General features: G+C 39.3%; 1 protein-coding gene across 3 annotated transcripts in view; it reads left to right on the forward strand.

Moving 5' to 3' along the window:
- The first annotated feature begins 820 nt into the window (after positions 1 to 820).
- sstr3a (somatostatin receptor 3a) overlaps positions 821 to 13,820 on the forward strand; it is a 45,160-nt gene continuing 32,160 nt past the window's right edge. For 2 of the 3 annotated variants that reach the window (XR_014873799.1, XM_085157645.1), the window contains exon 1: positions 821 to 1,691. The gene's annotated coding sequence lies outside the window, so the exon portion shown is untranslated. The remainder of the gene's footprint in view (positions 1,692 to 13,820) is intronic. The other variant, XM_085157646.1, reaches the window with a different exon arrangement.

A 13,820-nucleotide genomic window follows, 5' to 3' on the forward strand; every position in this document is an offset into this window, starting at 1 on the left:
TGACAGATTTATTTCCATGGTTAAGAAAAACAGTCATGTCAAGAACACTTGAAGGAGTAGGGGTGTCATTGTCAAAGTCTTCGATCAAGAGAAACCTTTAATGGAAATAACAGAGATCAGGGTGAAAACCACTACTTACACTCAGGTCCAGAAGGGTCGGGTTAGACTTCACTAGAAAACATCTAATCCAAGATTAGATTAGACTGTACCAGGCATAAAGAGAACTAATGTGGGAAGCAGCTCATGATCTGCACGAACTGTTAATCATGGTGGAGGCAATGTTACGATATGGCCATGTACGGCTGCCAGATGAACTACGCCACTAGCGTTTACTGACTGCTGATAAAAGAAGTGCAATAAACTGTGACGTGTACTCTCTGCTTGGATTCATCCAAATTCTGCAAAACATCATAGTGTGAATGGATAATGACCCAAAGCACACTGCAAAAGCAATCCTGGAGTTTCATAAGGCAAAGAAATTGGATATTCTTCAACAGCCGAGTCAGTCACCTGATCTGAACCCAGCAGAGCAGCTCTTCACTTTGTAAATGCAAATCTAAACAGAAACATCCACAAACAAGCAGCAAGTCCATGGATTCCACACTTCAGGCATATGTGACCGCAAAGGATTTCCACACAAGTATTAAGGACACTCCTGATTATAAAAGTACAATTATATTAGTTTGTCTAATTAATTTTAAGCACCTGAAAATGTGAAATTCTGTATAAAAATTGGTGCAATTCCTAAAGAGTTAATATTGTGGTTTTATGAAGCTCCTTGAACTAAAGTGGAAAGTCTGCACTTCGTTTGGGTTGTTGGAGTGAAAAGCTTTGGTGCTGTACAAAAGTAAACTACAAATGTCTTTGTCCAACCAATTCTGAACCCAACTGAAGGCTATTTATAGTTTTGTTAGATTCTGATGTTCATTCCTCTGGATTTTTGTCATTTTAATCTTTTTACTTATTTGGATTTTGATTTCTTTAATCCGCTTTTCTGTTTTCCATCATACTGTATAGTTTTGTGTTGTACTTGTCATTTCTCATGGCTTTTTTCCTGCCTTCTTTTATGTTCTTTGTGATATTTTGGGGATGATAAGACATATCTCCCGTTATGTCATCTTTTCTGTAAGGTCCTCAATTTTCAGAGTGACTGTTAATTAGAGTAGAGGGAGGTACTTATACATGCCCGACTGGCAGCTTTCTAGCTAAAGTGTTTAATTTAAAGTATCATAGATTACACCTGCTCTTTTTAATGGTTCTTTAGGCTTTGAAATGATACCTGCGCTGCTACAGTCACACTCACAGACTGTGCACACACGGGAACGACACACACACGGGAACGACACACACACGCACACACCAAAGGATTTTAACACCTCCTATTTGACTGTGTGCGGCAGCAGAGCTGTTACCTAGTTACAAGCTAGAGACCGTGCGACCTGTTCTGCTCATAATGTTGCGGTGGGGACTCTGAGAGGATCAGTCTGTCCGGAGCAGACGGAGAGAGAAGTGAGACGGAGGCGGACGGAGGAGCGCAGCGGGCTGCTTCTCTGCTGGAGATGCCACTGGAACTCATCCCGACGGAGGACTGGCAAAGTGCAGCGGCTCTTCTCGCGTTGTTTCACCGATAAATCCAGCAAAGCCCCGGTAAAAGTCGGGTCCTGAAGGTGCGGAGAAGTCTCGGCTTTAAGGTAAGTTTGGGTATCTGTTGCAAACCTGACCGGTTCATACTAATGGATGTTTGCTGTGAATGAGTCCGGACGGATCTGTTAGCTCACCTGTACATTCAGATGGTTTATGGTTAACGAGAGTTTCCGTTAAATGCATTTAAATAACCCTCACAGACATGTTTAGGAACTTCTGAATGAATTAAAATTAAAGGCACAAATTCTTCACATAACAAACTGCACGCTTTTTAACATTTAGACCATTTTTTCACTGCAATAAATGCAAAATAAGCAACTTTAAAGATTCTACTACTAAACCTTTCAATAAATAGCAGCTACAGCAGCCACGGGCAGATTGTGAGACAAAATCACCCCCTCCGTACACACATGTAAAAGGTACCCACCCCAGTGAGAAGGCTGACCCCCCCTCCCCAGACTGAATGAGTCATGGAATGATTGTGAAGGCTGTGGCCATTTTCTTCTCCCTCTGCTGGTTTTAGTTTTCTTTAATTGTATTTTTGAGCTGTTTGTGAGTTATTTTTGCCTTCTTTGATGATTCTATAATGATTTTTTTTTTGGGGGGGGGGGGGGGGGGATTTCTTGTGCTCACAGTGGTATTTCTAGTCACATGCTTGTGGTCAGTTTTTGTTTGTGTTTTTTTATTTTGTTTTTAGTGTTTTTGTGAGTATTTTTTAAAATTAATTTTGGTGATGCTTTTAGTAGTTTTATTTGTTTTTGTGGTCAGTTTCTTTGATCCTGCAGTTGTTAATTCTTTTAGTCTCTTTCTGTGCTCTCTGTGATAGTTTTATTTTTCTATAGTTTAGGTCATTAGTTCTTTTCCCCCTGTGGTTTATTTTGTATTTTTAGCTATTATTAGTGTTTATGTGTAGTCTTTTTGTGCATCTTTGTGTCTTTTGTGCACTCGAAGGACTTTATGCAGTAAAGCTTCATTTAAACCTAATTTAAGCTTAGCCTACGCAGCTGGCTCTCACCACTGCCAACAGCATCCAGTGAAAAAGTCATTTTTTTAAAAAAATGGTTTGATCAGGATGTAATTCAATATTGCAGGGGAGATGGAAGAACTACTTGTGAGCGATGTAGTACTTCACAAATACCTTGCATATTTAAGCTTATTTGGTATCATGAAAAGAAAAAAAAACAGATTAAAATCTCTGTATCTTACAGCGATTCTTGTTTAATAAGGGATTCTGTGCTTTTCTGAGGTAGTTCACACTCAGTGCAAACTGCTCCTCACTGTCAAATATAAGTGAGAGGCATCTGTATTTGACAATGAAATGAGGCAGAAACATATGAGTTACTTCTTTTAGGCACTAGTAGCATATTTACTCCAAAATTCCCAATATTTTACATTTTCTGTTATGGTCTTAAGCTAAAGGTCATTTTCTACATCTAGTTTATCTCATTGAAAGTCCAGTCGTCACCTGTTGGGAGCATTTGGCTGCAGCCATTTCCATGCAATGGTCTTCTCTCCTGCAGGCAAATGCATTTTAATGAGCTACTCATTCTGTTTCCTGGGTTTATCCATGATTTTGCACAGGTACTGTGTAACAAAAGGGCAATCGGCTTCTAAATCCTTCAGGCAGCTTTAGTGACTTCTTTCAAAGGCACTTTGTTAGGAAACGCAGATGAGATTCTCATAACAGCCGCATCTCTTTGCTTGCTCTGTACTCTCATTTACATACATATATTTTAGTCCTGCAGCTTGTGTGTATTTCTGATTAACCGGACAGTTATTTATGCCTTTGTTCAGCTAAAAAATCGATTAAAAATACATTATAATATGCATTTCTATAGTTTAAGGGCAAACACAGATGTTTTTACTATAATGGAAGAACAAGGAAAATAATAATATTGCATTTAAGAACTTTTTAGCATTTTTGGATAAAAAAAAAAAATCAATAAAGAAAAGCTTGTAACTACTTATCTGCCCATCTAGTTATACTCACCATCATCTATGTTCCTGTGTGGTTACTGCTTTTAGAAGAACTCTACATAACACAATAACCAAACTCCAAATACAGAGTACTAACTAATTACAGACCTTAGACCTTGATGTATACAAGCAAAAAATATACAATTTCTCCTTTTTAAAATCTTTACAATCCAGTCATTTTACTGTGTTTCACTCATTTTAGTAAATACAATTAACTGCAATTAAAAATGATTATAAACAAGCTTAACAAAAACACTACGTTTCATTTTGTTTCAGCCACATTTTGGGATTTTAGACCTAAATATGGAGCTCCCATTTATGATACTGGTATCTTTGGTGAGATCATTATCAGAGCGGTATCTCAGTGAAGTGAAGTTTGAGTGTTTGACAAGACGTTTGGGAGAAAACACTTTCCTTTTTCTCCTGTAAAAAAAGAAAAAAAAGTTCCCTACTGTGTTTATGACAGTCTGACTGTGATTACCAGCCAACTTGATTTCCTCCATTTATTGTGAAAGAGTAGAAAACGCATCACGTCTCCATCATGTGAAACCACTCAAGATGTAAAATGCTCGATCTTTTCCTGGTATTTGATTTTTTTTCTTTTGTTTTGCATTTCAAATCTAAAGGAGTCAAACACTCATTTTATTGAAAATGTGATCCTTGAAGTTAATTGAGATGCATTTGCAAAATAATAGCAAACCGATGCCATCATCTGCCCACAAATGAGTGAAACACACACACACAGAGTCACCACAGGTGGGAAGCTAACAAGCACAATCCACAGCCTCATTTCAGGCAGAATTGCCTTTTAAGAGGAGAGTAAATTATCTCTGGCAACATTATATCTCACTACATTTAAACAGATTGTGGTGGGTTTTCTTTCCCCTTTCTTGTAGAGATGTACAGATAAAATATTTAACATTGCTGGGTACTCCAGCCATGACAAAAGGTTGGCATGGTTATGCACCTTTTAAGTAAGTTCAGTCATGAAGAAATATAGTACATTTTTAATGAAATGAACATATTTTAAAATAAACTCTTTACATAAGAAATTATAGTTGGACTCTTCCACCTGCTCCCCACTCTCACTACAGATCAACATGGCATCTGTCAGTCACTCTTTCCAGAGACTTCTGTCTGACCTCATCCGTCAACCTGTCCATCACAACAAGAAGGGGCTCAGAGCTGATACTTGATGTTATCCCACCCCCACCTTGAACCCATCTGTCACTCCTACCACCTACCTCACTGTTGTCTCTATGCATACATGTCCTTCACCACCCTCACGTACTTCTCTGCCACTCCAGACTTCCTCATGCAGCACCACAGTTCCTCGTTTGGCACCTCATCATATACTTTCTCTGGATCCTCAAAAACACAATGAAGCTCCTTCCGAAATTCTCAGAAGGAGAACCTCTCTCCTTCAACAACTCTTTCCCATATCCTTATGGTATAGCTCATCAGCTTTATTCCTCTGTAGTTACTACAGCTCTGCACTTCAACCCTGTTCTTAAACATCAGTACCATTACACTGATTGTTGTGGACTTTTTGATTTCAGTGGTTAAGAAGTCCACTGTCTTCTCTCCTAGAGAAGCTCACAGTTCACAGCTATGTCATCTGGACAATCCACCTTTCATTGGATGTATGTTCATCCACTCCAGCCCTCACGTCCTCCTTACTTATTGTCTGCACTTCCTGGTTCACTATCTTCATTCATCCTCTTCAGTCTTTTATTCTCTACAATCAGCTCCTCAAAGTTCTCCACCTTGTCAGTACACTTTCTTCAGTTGTATGGGGCGATCGTGGCTCAAGAGTTGGGCGTTCGTCTTGTAATCGGAAGGTTGCCAGTTCGAGCCCCGGCTCCGACAGTCTCGGTCGTTGTGTCCTTGGGCAAGACACTTCACCCATTGCCCACTGGTGGTGGTCAGAGGGCCTGGTGGTGCCATTGTCCGGCAGCCTCGCCTCTGTCAGTGCGCCCCAGGGCGGCTGTGGCTATAATGTAGCTTGCCATCACCAGTGTGTGGATGATTGTGTATAGTGTAAAGCGCTTTGGGGTCCTTAGGACCAAGTAAAGCGCTTTACAAATACAGACCATTTTAGTACATTTCCATCTCAATCCTTGATCAACCTACTGCACATCCTTTCCGGCTCCATGTGTCTGCCTAATGAATTGATTCAAGTCCTTTTCTCCTTCCTTAGTGTCCAGCTTAAATACAGTTTGGTTCATACATATTTGGACAGAGGCCATTTTTTTTCTAATTTTGGTTCTTTACATTACATTACATAATTTTAAATGAAAATTCTGTGTTTCTTCCTTTTTAATCCTCTGCCAGGCCTTTACTGCAGCGACTTTCATTTGCTGTTTGTCTGTGGGCTTTTCTGTCTGAAGTTTTAGTCTTCAACAACAGAAATGCATCCTCAGTTGGGATCAGGTTTGCTTTAATAAACTATTGGGTTGCTTTAGCTGTATGTTTTGGGTCATTGTTCACCTGTAGTATGAAACATGCCCAATCAGTTTGACTGCATCTAGCTGGATTTGAGCAGACATTGAATCTTTGAACAGTTCTGAAGTTATTCGGTTGCTTCTGTCCTGTGTCTCATCATCAATAAACACTAGTGTCTCTGTACCACTGGCAGCAATGTACGTCCAAGCCATCACACTGCTCCGCCATGTTTCACAGATGATGTGGTGTGCTTTGGATCGTGAGCTGTTCCACACCTTCTGCAGACTTTTTGTTGCCATCATTCTGGTAGAGGTTGATCTTGGTTTCATCTTTCCAAAGAATGGTTTTCCAGAACTGTGCTGGCTTTTTTAGATTTTTCTTCTTTTTTCTTTTTTTTTTAGTTAAGTCCAATCTAGCTTTTCTATTCTTGGGGCTTATGAGTGACTTGCAGCATGCGGTGAACCCTCCATATTTGCATGCAGTCTTCTCTTTATGGTAGACTTGAATGTTGATATACCTACACTACATCCTGGAGAGTGATGTTCACTTGGTTGGCCGTTGTGAAGGAGTTCATTATCATAGAAATGATTCTGCGATCATCCACCACTGTTGTCTTTTATGGACTTCCAGATCTTTTTGCATTCCTGAGTTCACCGGTGGTTTCTTTCTTTCTCAAGATGTACCAAACTGTAAATTTTGTCACTCCAACTATTGTAGCCTTTCTCGGATGGATTTTTTTTTTCTTTCTGTTATTTTTTTAGCTTAAAGATGACTTGTTTCATCCTGCATGGAGAGCTTTGACTGCATGTCGAGTGTTCACAGCAAAATCTTCCAAATGCAAGCACCACACCTGAAATCAAATCCAGGCCTTTTATCTGCATCATTGATAATGAGCCTATAGTCTACCTATGTTCCTCCTTCTTGAGAGAGCTGCTATGTTAGCTTAAGTTAAATAGATTTGTCAACCAATCAGTAAAACACTCAGCTGATCATCAGTCTCTTAAATAAGCAAACAAACTGCACTTGATCAAAATTCAGGCTTTCATGTTGCATCCTTCCAGTTAATCCATGTGGCTGCAAATCGAGACACGAGTCCATGTTTTTAAATTGCCTCAAAATTTATGTAAAGAAGTACAAGTCTGGAAGCAGCTTTGATCATGTAGCTGAAAGATGCGAAAAACAAAATGTTTTTTTTTTCCTTCAGCTGCTGAGATTGACGTCTACCTTATATACAGGGCCAACACAAGAGAGAAAAAGGTCACCAGAGCATACAGTAAAAGTAAAGCCAGAATTGGATCTCAGGCTGCGAGTTTATTAAGTCCGTCTGACTCCCCGAGCCCTTAGGAGAAGCCTTCATAACCCCTCTCTTAAGCTTCAGAAAGGCGGCGGCAGCAGTACCCTTAGGGTATCAGACTTCCTACAGAGTTCTAAGGAAAGGAGGTACAAATAATGATGTTAAATATTCATGTTGAGCCACGAGTCCCTGATTTATTCAAGTAATGTTGATTTCGTTCTGAACAGTGGCAGAAAAAGATTGCCAACACTTCTGATCCTCAGCTTTAAGCCCACACATGAACTTTATGAACAGCTTGAAGTTTTTCCCCATATGTTGACCAACGCGTACCACACAGTTGTATAAGGTCACACTTGTAGACAAAAAAAAGAAGAAAAAAAAAGAACGAAAACAAGAAAAAAACATGTTTTAGTGACATATGTAGCTGGTTTTACAGGGCCGATAAATCACACCTGAAAACAAATCCAGGCCTTTTATCTGCATCATTGATAATGAGCCTATAGTCTACCTATGTTCCTCCTTGATTTGATTTGATTGAATATTTATTTTGAAGATCTGCTATGTTAGCTTAAACAAGCTAAATAGATTTGTCAACCAATCAGTAAAACACTCAGCTGATCATCAGTCTCTTAAATAAGCAAACAAACTGCACTTGATCAAAATTCAGGCTTTCATGTTGCATTCTTCCAGTTAATCCATGTGACTGCAAATCGAGACACGAGTCCATGTTTTTAAATTTAAAAAAAAAAAAAATGTTTTAGTGACATATGTAGCTGGTTTTACAAGGCCGATAAATCTTTTTTTTTTTTTAAATAGCAGTAGTTATATTTATAAGACTGTACATATTTTGTCTGTTCTTAAAATACACTGAAACTCTTTGAATGGCAGATCTACTCTGACAAAGTTTCAGAGCTGTGAGTAGTAATGGACTTTTTTCATATTTTATGAACAAGATTATTTTCAGTTTAAATTAAAAAATAACTGGAAGATTAATCAAAAATGGGATCGAATTGTTAGATTCATTCCCTTCCCAGACGCCCACTCACATCCTGGGCCATCTGACCTCAGGAAATCACATGATAGGGTGGGGCCAGGTTTCACAATGAGCTCATCCGAAACCCTGGCTGATTAGGACCCACACCTGCTTTCACACCTTGGCTCATGTGATTAGGTAGAGGATCATCAGGGGGTCCTTTGTCCCTCTTTGGGGGGAAACTCCTACTGGGTTTAAATCTGGGACTCCCCACCAATTGGACCCTTAGAACGGAAGAAGCTTCTCGGATGAGAGGTGAAACGTCTTCAAGCAACTCAAAGAAGTCCAGGCGCTTTTCTTTCCAAGCTCCTTAGACTACGATGACCTGGATGACTGAGAACCTTCACAGACATTCATTCCCGATGTTTGCTGGATTTTGCCAGGGCAGGCAGCAGCAGAGGAATGTGATTTCAGTTGTGGTGGTCTCGGGAATTTGTCTCCGTGGATGATTTGGTCCTGTTATCTTCATTAACCAATGACCTCTATTTCGCTCAGGGGCGTAATAGAGGTCTGAATGGTGAGTGGAAGGGATGACAGAGTGTTTGGTGAGAAGTGGGTGGTTCATTCCTGATTTAGACTTCGACGAAATTAACATCGTAATTTACGATATAACCGTTTTTATGTTTTAAGAGTGGTTACGGCGTAGTGTTAAAAGGATTTCCAGTTATGCTGTAAGTTACCATGTGGATTTCACACAGCAGTGTAAATCACGCTTTAAGCCTAGTATATGGTTACCACATTGGTTGTTGTGAGCAGCAACAGAGATGTCCATTTATACAAGCAATTAAGGTGCACTGAACAGTCTTCTCCAGAATGATAGGCACTGGTATTGCAGGTCAGAAAAAAGAACTCAGGATCAGTGCTGGTTTACGATTAGAGGTTGTTAAAACAAGAAGCAGACTTATGGCTCACACCAATGTTGATGAGGGCAACAACAAGCTTGCGCCTAAACAGGCAGTCAGCAGTGCCTCAAACGGAGGAGTTCAAGGATCTTGGAGTCTTGTTCTTGAGTGGGGGGAGAGTGGGGACCGAGAAAGGGATCAGTGTAGTGTCTGCAGTGATGCAGATATTGTACAGGTCTTTTGCAGGGATTTGATTATGACAGCTGATCTGCATCCTTACACTCATCCATGGCAACGAAGAGTGGGTAGTGACCATGAGAAAATATCAGAGAAACAAGCAGAGGATTGAGCATCCTCTGAATGGTGTCTGAGAAAATCAGAATCATGAATAACTGTTTACCGTATACATGAGGAGTTGACAGTATAGATATATCACCAGTATCAGTATCATCATCACTCTCAAAGGCTGAACCAGATGAGGGGGTTCAGGTGATTAAAGCATATGCACCCATGGAGACGCCCAGGGCATGAGGAGAGTGAGCTGGAAAGGTTGGTGGTCCCCTTGAATTGCTGGAGGTGGTGGCTGGGGGAGAGGGAGGTCTGGGCATGTTTACTAACAATAGCTCCACTGCACTCTTACCTGATACTGATAGAAAATGGATGGATGGCTTGATGGATCAATTATTGGATTGAGATTGTAAATACTATAATCAGCCTAACCGAAACTGCTAAATCCCCGATGTTCTGAAATGCGCCAGCTCTTCACCAAATCTTGGTATCTCAAAACAACGCTGACCTTTAAAGAAAACACAGAATATTTTCTTTATTTTTCAGCCTGAAGGTTCCTGCGTATTCTTCACCTTCCAGATGTTATTAGATTGAATGAGTCATTATGATTGCACAAAAACCACAGCATAGCCACATAATCCCCAAAGACACTAAAGGCCCTACTAGTGCCTTCTCTGGTCTTAAGAGGAAACTGAACTGCTTTTTTAACTGTAATAAGGAACAATAAGAGAAAATGCAAATACATATTTGCATGTAATTTCAGCCGGTACTGTTTTGTCTCTATAGTTTGACATTTTACAAAAATATGCTTCTTTGCTCTCTTATTGAGACTCAGCGCTCCCTGCAGTGGTATCGATCTGTCTGTTTTTCCTCTGCAGATTCTCTGAAGGCCGCATCACGCATTTTGAAAGAAAAGCGAGTCCTTTCAACAAAAGAAAAGCATTTGTGACACTTCTGATCTTCTGAAATGGTGCTCATGATGCTTCTATTGTGACACACTGCGTGAGATTGAATATTACAGTTGTGAAGTAAATGGACAGTGAAATGAAATGACCTGCCTCTACATGGCTTTGCTGTGTGGCTGCACAATTCAAATATAGTTTTACTTTGTGTCTAATGGGAATTTCTCTACAGCACTGCTATGGTAGAACCATAAAAGAATTGTGGAAATGTCTAAAACTGTACTCATTTTTGACTAACTATTTAATGCCATCTTTAGTTATTTAGAAATATACATAATAAATGTTCTCCAGAAGTAAGATGCATAAAATTGTAAACTCACAGTTCAAACTGTGTGGCCCTATTTTCTAAATCTCATTCACATTTACATGAGCATGTAATCTTTAAGTAGAGAGAGACAGCTTCATAAGAAAGGTGCACAGAAATGCACATCTTGTGGAGTATTTAGCTGCCAATAACATTTTCCAGGTGCTGTGCAAGGTATGGCCTATCTATCTATCTATCTATCCATCTATCCATCTATCCATCTATCCATCCATCCATCCATCCATCCATCCATCCATCCATCCTAATCTATGAATGATATTAAGACACTTTGGAAGCAATCATAAATGTACCTGTAAAATGTTTCCATAAGAAATGTAACCACAAGAAAAAGCCGGGTTTAACAGGATGAAAAATGAATAACAAATAAAGGCCCTCCATTCAGACAAGTGCCTTTTAAATGTAATAGTTTCTTTTGGACTTCTTTTTTCAGAGTGACATTATGAAACATTTGTGTGTGTTTAAAGCAAATGACAAAAGTTCCAAGTATATATCACAAGTATATCCATCCATTTCAACTCCTTATCAGAGTCTGGTTCACAGGGGCAGCACTTTGAGCTAAAATGCCTTCATCTCTATCTCTAAGGCTCCCATCACCAGAGGTGATGACATCAAGGCATTTCCAAGTCAGCTGAGATACAAAATCTCTTCAGTATGTCTGGAGTCTAGAAACACTTCATATAGGAAGCTTAGCAGCAGCTCTACTCTGAGACACCTTGAATGACCAAACTGATGCTTATTTCTCCAGCTTGTATTCCTTTTCTTTTACCCACACGTCATGGGTGATTGTAGGATTGGTGATGAACAATCAAATTAACAGCTTTTCTTTCATGCTTCGGCCTCTCTAGTGTCTAATCAAAAAATCCAAACAACTACTGTTGGTTGCAGTGCATTTCAAACTAACACATTTCTGTAATAATACTGCGTCTTTCAGTTACTGCACTACATTCAGTAATTACGTTAGAGTTGCAACTATGTTGTTACTTGTGTTGCAAGTTGTTACTTGTGTTGCAAGTAACAACTTGCAACACAAGTAACAACATAGTTATACGATTGGTACAACTATGTACTTCTGGATGTCGTACAACTGTACGATGGGTGGATAAAGAGGAGAAAAAACCCATCATCCATGCCTTTTTCTTCCTGCATACATGCGCTACAATCAGCTGACTCTGGTCCATGTGCAGGAAAGAGGAAAAAGACTTTTCAGGAATGCTGATATGGACATTTTCTATAGGACAAAAGGGCAAGAGCATATTGGTAACGTGCAAACCACAAAGAACCCAGAGTGACGTTAAAGCCAAACAACAAATAAATATTCCACATTGACTAAGGTTTATATTGTTGGTAACCATGTCTCATTTTTTCTATAGCGAGTGCTTAATATGCACGCTTAGATGAATTTATAGGGAGCAACTTGGGTTTCATAGCTGGATTGAACCACCAACTTTCTGATTCCTAGATTACCTGCCCTACCTGTTACAGCTACCCCACAATGCATTTCAGTTTATGTTATGGAATAAAGTGAAAATGATTTAATGAGTAGTGTAACCAGTGAATGAGCCTAAATCAAAAAACAGTGTGCATCTCTGTGATTCAAGCAGTTTCTTGCCAATCTGCACGAGAACACGTTAATGTTACCAGTGAAACCTGTGAAATGTCCAGTATCACAATATCCCATCAACTGTACCCTTAAATCTATTTGAAGTGGGATTACATGTTAAATGCAAAACTGTGGGAATAGTTTCTAACCTGAGAGTCATACATGACTCTGATGGGGATGGTGGGTGTCGAATATCAGCCGCTGGAGATGAAGCTTTTTATAGACAGGGACGAACCTTGAACCTTTAGCTGCTGTGCTTTTAATGTGCTGTGCAAAGCTTTTGTAATGTTGCTATGGTTACCTCTTGATTAAGTTACCTTTCACATATATTAAAACTGTCATTCAACCCGATGACTCAAATTAGTTCTACAGATATGTGATATTAAAGACTCTGTGTTTCTAAATACACCAACATTATGTTACAGGCTATAAAAGCGATATGGTAAATATCTTATTATAGCATCCAGCCTTTGATTATAATACAGTCTTTCTGCACTCTTCCCTACTGGGAAACTGATTGGTTCACTGCTCGGCAAGCTGCTCAAAGGTTCAGTCTTGGCTTTCAAGAGAAAAAAACAAAAGAAAACAAAGCAAATACACTCTTTAAACATGTCTTTAACAGTGTCCCTGAGCTGCTGCTCAGACCTGAACCTTGCATGGCTTTGTGGAGACTAGAAGGCTCCAGTAGACTAACTTTGAATAAGAGTTTTACACCTTGGCTCCTCATTCACAGACCTTCTATATGCACTTCAGATAAGCAATAGAAAAGTGTTCTTAAAGTAATTGGAGATTTCATTATACAGGTTTAAACTGTAAACGGTCGGTTCTTCTGTTACCACCAACAATCAGACATGGAGCTCTCAGTTGTTGTCAACATTTATGTGTGTGAATGGGTGGATGATTGTGTATAGTGTAAAGCACTTTGGGGTCCTTAGGACCAAGTAAAGCACTATACAAATACAGACCATTTACCATTTACCATTTCAGAGCAGCCGCATGATTTAATTTCATTTTATATAAAGGCTGGTGAAAAGAAGTCACATGCTGAGGAATCAGAGGGAGACTGAAACACTGCAGGGTTTTTCTTTTTCTCCTTTCCTAATAACAGGATCAGTAATCATTACAACAGTAATATTTGTAAAAGTAGCTTCACTGATTACTTGAATGGCAAAAACTGAAGTGACCATATAGCTAATTTCTATGAAAAATAACTCTGCCAAACAGTAACATGAACGCTGTGGCTCCACTCACCTGCTGTTTAGTTTAGTTTATTTGGAAATTATATATAATGTTCATAAAGATTACATAGAAAATAAAGGTTTGTGAAAAAAACACCCCTGTAAATAACAATGGCTGACCTGTGCAGCAGCGGAAACAGATACTGTAAAATATTTTAATTAATTAGAGACT

This window comes from Neolamprologus multifasciatus, chromosome 4 (assembly GCF_963576455.1).
Source record: "Neolamprologus multifasciatus chromosome 4, fNeoMul1.2, whole genome shotgun sequence".
In the NCBI taxonomy this organism is placed as follows: Eukaryota; Metazoa; Chordata; class Actinopteri; order Cichliformes; family Cichlidae; genus Neolamprologus; species Neolamprologus multifasciatus.